Source organism: Glycine max, chromosome 11, assembly GCF_000004515.6.
Source record: "Glycine max cultivar Williams 82 chromosome 11, Glycine_max_v4.0, whole genome shotgun sequence".
NCBI classification, from domain to species: Eukaryota; Viridiplantae; Streptophyta; class Magnoliopsida; order Fabales; family Fabaceae; genus Glycine; species Glycine max.
In genome coordinates, this window is record NC_038247.2 from 33,164,232 (window position 1) to 33,170,479 (window position 6,248).

Sequence of the window (6,248 nt, forward strand, 5' to 3'; positions counted from 1 at the left end):
TTATTTATATGTGTTTTAAGAATTTTAATTAATTATGATTTCTTATTTCTTTTATTAATAGTACATATGTGTGGGGTAGAGGGCATCACAGAGCACCCTTGGTATTCATCTTTTCTAAAGGAGGACACATGGAGTTCATATCAGGATAAACAATTTCTCGCAGCTTTGTCTTCAAATGTACTTTGCCATAAACATCGAGTTGCTCAAAGCGTTTCGATATGGTTTTCATCTCCTCAGTTATGGTCACCTATGCCTTACATAACCTTTGATATGAAAAACTAAGTCTCCGCCAAAAAATATGGATTGTCTCTAGTGGTATGGAGCCAACAACATATTTCGACAACTCACATGCATATGGAAGACCGTGGGTACTCCTCATGACACATCCACAACGTGAAGGGTTTTTGCCTGCATAAGGTACACGCTCATACTCAACAACAATTTCATTTAAAGCGTACCTTGATACCATGCCAAGTACTTTTTTGTACAAGGTAACGTTAAACACATGCCCAACCACGTACGTGCTTGTCTCAAAAGATGCTTTAATCTAGGTGTGTTGAAGTGTCATCATATTGTTCATTGCTTCCTAAACACTGCATATGTCACCAAAAGAGTTTTTAAGGAGTCCCTTTAATGACCAATGAGCACTCTCAACCCTACAAATGAAATATACAACATCATATAAACAACCGCAACATTTTTATTTAAGTCAACACTTAAACAAATCAACACAAACAAAAAACAATATTCATACATGTTAGTGGTTGTGTTTCCTAGATGCATCACTTTGTTGGTCCATGCTTTTACAAATTTTTCTTTGTGCAGAATCACCCATGTTTGACACACATAGTCCACAAACATAGGCCATGGAGAGCAAGTCATTTCAAAGTTTTTAAGGTACTCATCAAAAGAACTCTCACATGAACAGTCAACCAAACTCCCCCAAGCCTTCATCACATAATCTCATGCATTCTTTTGAGCAACTAGGGTTTTCTCCCTCTTATGGAAGAACGGTAAGCATGTCTAGCATTGTAAATTTGTTTGATTGTTGTATAACTGTTGGCATCGTGCTCCTTCAACATCAACAAAATATTTCTTGACGTCACCATTGACTTCGTCATATCAGCAACAACAATCTTCTCTTCCTTTGTCAGTCGACCCGCATATGGATGACCAACTAATGACTTTTCCATTTCGTGATTGTGAATCCCACAAACTAACTTCACTATCCATCCTTCTCCTCCTAAAACTGGCATCGCACGCAACTTGAACGGGCATCCACATTTTCTACTGTCAGTTCATGTTCTTACCAAATCATTCTTCTTGGGCCTATATTCACCACTCATTTCACAAGCTATTAATAGAAAGGAGGCCCTTCCTCGAACACCAGTATTGGTGTCTAACCTCATTATCACGACAAAAAATCTAATGTCACGAGCCACCAATTGAGCCCATTGTAAAACTTCATCACAACTAGCAAACAACTATAAGACAATTCAAAAAACATCTAACATCAATAAACACGTATGTAATATAATTACTGTACCAACAACAACAAATTATACAAATACCTGAGAAGTATTAAAGGCATCAGAGCAATTGACATGTTCTACTTTCACACCAGCATCTTCCTCATTTTTAACATTCATATCAACTTCTTTAGACATGATATTATCATACATATGTTGTTCTTCATCCATCTTAATAAAACATTTAACAAATTCAATGACAAAAAATACAACTTTCAAAAATTATTCAATCACCTCATTTGTTATCGACACAAATATAGCTGTATAGAAAAATAAAATATAAATGTATTGTACATCATATAACCACATACTACATTTTTACTACACATATTTATTAAAATGTCATATAAATCTAATAAATACATAATTGTAATAAACATTAAAATACATAATTCAATTAAACATGTAAATACATAATCATTGTCATATAAATCTGTTTAATTATTAATCATTAGTAAATTAATTTATAAGCAATCTAATATTAGTTTTAGCAATTTTTAAAAGTTTATATATATATATATATATATATATATATATATATATATATATATGTATGTATGTATATTATCTTTTTTTACCATTCTAATTACAGAATACATTTTTCTATACAACTATTAAATAATATCACCAAATCAAAATTTCTAAAATTGCTAAAAATATTTTAAAAAAAATTAAATATATATTCAGAATATTTATATTTAAATTGCAATTTAAATAAAAAATTAAATATTACTTAAATCCGTATGAACATACGGATCAGAAATCTGTATGGTCCATACGGATCGCCAATCTGTATGGTTCATATGGATCGCCAATCTGTATGGTCATACGGATTGCTTATTCGTATGGTCATACGGATTGCTGATCCGTGTGTTCCTAAGTTTTTTCGTGTACCTCTTCTTCTTCTTCTTTATATTTAAATTGCAATTTAAATAAAAAAATTAAATATTACTGAAATCCGTATGAACATACGGATCAGAAATCTGTATGGTCCATACGGATTGCCAATCCGTATGGTCATATGGATTGCTAATCCATGTGTTCCTAAGTTTTTTCGCATACCTCTTCTTCTTCTTCTTCTTCTCCGACGACGAATAATGACTCAACTTCACCGTATACTCCTAACGATGCATGTACACCACTGGAGACCAAATACGCTTCGAAAACGACCCTAACGAAAGCAACTTAAACTAATGGAGTGAGATTTTGCGGAAACAAAAAAGCGCTGCATAAATGAAAATCAATTATGCTATTTATATGGATATTTTTTGCATTTTTGAAAGTTGTTGGGTGCCCCAAGGAGCAGCCATGAAGTGATAGGTGCAGGACGCAATAGCCTGCTATTAGCCTATTTAGGCCTCGAAACAGCGGGTTCAACAAACTAACCCTCTTCTCGAACATTCTAGGCCAACATTGGGCCTAGTCAAAAAGTCAAACATGCGCCACTCAAGATGCAAGCTCATACGCATGCACTCACACAAACGCGTGCGTCCGAAGGGTATAAAAGCACCACCACCTCCTCCTCTCTCCATCTTCAAGGTTTCTATTTCATCAAAAACAACAACACCACCAACACCAACACCATGGGAAGAAGTAAGCTTCAACAACCTCACTCTTCTTTCAATTTCTCAGTTTGTATTGTGTATAACTATAACTTGTTAGAAGTAGTTGTTAGTTCTCTTACTTCATAATTAACTCTATATACTTCAGTTTTTAGACAACTTAAATGATAGAAGTAGAACTTGAACTTTTGTTTCCAAATTCAGAAAATTTAACCCTAGCCATATTTTATTTTAGTACTTTTAATGATTATCTTGGATTCTTGATGTTGTTTGTGGAAGTTTTAATATCCACTAATCCCATAGCTCATCGCCACCATTTAACTCCAGGAGGATATTATTTTACCAAAATTAGGATATAAACGTGAGTTAACAGCTTGGCTAGAATGACTTTAAAAAGAAGTTAAACGCAGTCACAACACACATCCAGCTGTTCTTGAAGTTTGGATTTTGAAGAGTCATTTGTAAAACACGGGTTTATTTTCACTTTCAAATATTGGGCAATGAAAATATTACTTTCATTCTTAATTATAAGATTATTTTTTAAAATTTGTTTGTCTCTTTTTTATTATATTATTTTTTTAATTTTAGATTATTAATTTTTTTTTACAAATTCTTACTTAATTATTTTTTCTACAAGCATTAATGAAAAATAATTAAGTGGATCAAAAAATAAAAAGGATAATTTTGGAATAATAGTATAAATTTAATATGATTAACTAAACTAAATATTTTATTAAGAGAGATGAATTAGTTGAAAAAATCTTTATAATTAAGGATGAAAGGAAGTATTTGACAATTTTGTTAAAAAATTAAGTTTGAGACAAAAGTTGCACTACTAATATTGCCAACGGATTAAGACTCTTGCAAAAAGTTTAAGTGCATATTTGATTTTTGGTTTGTGGTTGAAATTGTTGTAGCATGCATTCCAATACAAATCCAACTAATAAAAACAAAAGTAAGAGTCTTGATCTTTTAGAGAATTACTTTTGTCATAAATCATTTTGCATCGGATTGCAAACATACACAATATCTTTATCATTGACAAAAATTGCAAACAAACACATCTCATGTGTTTGCAATCGTGGCCGCAATAACTTTAAAATTCTCAATATTCAAAATACTAAAAACAATTTTTATCATATTTCTAGCAATGTAAAATGAACAGAATGCTAGCAATTGTTACATAACATGATAACAGATTGCTAGCAATCCAAAATTAACAATTTTAAACACAAGCAGCATGTAACAGCTTTTAATAATACAAAGCTTGTAAAGCTTGGATAAGGTTGAATTTAGTAGTAATGCCCATTGATTTGATAGTTGTCTTACAATTTTCAGGGGATTTACCAAGCTCAGTCGAAGTGAGTATTTGAAGTTGAAGTCTGGGAACAGAATTGTGCCAGATGGGGTCAAAGCCAAGGTTTGTCTCTAGACTATTGATAGCAGTACTACAACATTGCACCAGGAGGAACGTCCACGAAGACAAGCCTCACGCCCTAAACACCTTGAGGATTACGTATAAACTTACGTATAAACTTGTACCATGCAACATAGAGAATGCAACACCAGTTAGTTACGTTAGCTTTAGACCGTTATTCCGTTATCTTGGTTAGTTACGAGCTATAACGGTGCAACACTATTGTATAAAAGGAACACCATATTCATGAATAAAGGAAAGCAAAGCCATTTTTGATAATAATAGTTAGCATAGATACTTCTCTTCCCTTCTCACCCATAACAGCTTGGTCCGACCTGCTACTATGGCGGAGCACGGTACCCGCCGCACCACCACTGATCGTCTCGAGGAGGCCATCTCGACCCTCGCCGCAAAACACTCCAAACTAGCCACTTAGGTTGACGCCATGTGTGAAAATTTTTCTAACATGCCTCCGCATCAGCATCCATCTTCTTCTCCTCGCCTACATCAGCGCCCCCCCTTCAAGCTTGACGTACCACAATTTGACGGCCACGATCCACTGGGATGGATCTTCAAGATCTCCCAGTTCTTCGATTATCAAGGAACGCCAGAAGAAGACCGCATCACTATCGCATCCTTTTACCTTGACAGCGCCGCACTCAGCTGGTTCCAATGGATGTATCGAAATGGCTTTATTACATCATGGCAGGCATTACTTCAGGCAATTGAAACTCGCTTCGCTCCATCAATTTACGATGATCCTCGTGGCGCATTGTTCAAACTGGTTCAACGAGGCTCAATCACGGAGTACATGACGGAGTTTGAGAGATTGGCAAATCGTATCGTTGGTCTCTCTCTTTCCGATGTACTGAGTTTCTTCATTTCCGACCTCAACCCCGAAATCCGGTGAGAGGTGCAGGCACTCCAACCTGTTTCATTACCTCACGCCATGGCCCTCGCCCGTCTTCAAGAAGATAAGATCAATGATCGTCGGAAAACCCCGCGGTCTTCCTTTCCTCCCCCACAGACCCAGGCTCCATCCTTGCCTATTCAAACCCAAACATCTCGACCTAAAACTCCCTTCATTCAGTGTACTCCAGAGGACATGATGTACAGGCGCAAAAAGGGCTTGTGCTACAACTGTGATGAGAAATGGAGCTCCTCTCATCGATGTAAAGGACGTGTTCTTTTGTTCATTGTATACTCCGATGAGTCCTCTACCTCTGATATCACCCTCACAGAGGCCTCGCCACAATCTATCAATGAGACGGTGCCACCATTCGACCCCACCCCACTTCACCCTCAGATTAGTCTCCACGCCATGGCTGGCATTCCGGCCATCGACACATTTCGTCTCTATGGTGTCAATAATCACGCTCGTGTCACTATCTTGGTGGACAGCGACAGTACACACAATTTCATCCAACCACGTGTTGCGAAGTTTCTTGGGTTGGCAATGGAGGAAACCATGGCCCTTCGAGTGATGGTAGGAAACGACTCAGTCTTGGAATGCCGGCAACTGTGCCCCGCCACCTCCTTGCTCATACAGGACCACTCATTCACAGTGACGCTGCGCATTTTGCCGTTAAGTGGCGCCGACGTCGTTTTGGGCATTGAGTGGTTAAGCATCTTGGGCCCTATTATTACCGATTACACCTCCTTTACCATGCATTTCAGCCACTTGGGCCAGCCCGTTAGCCTTCACGCAGACGTTCACACCAATACTGACCCAACCTCAGC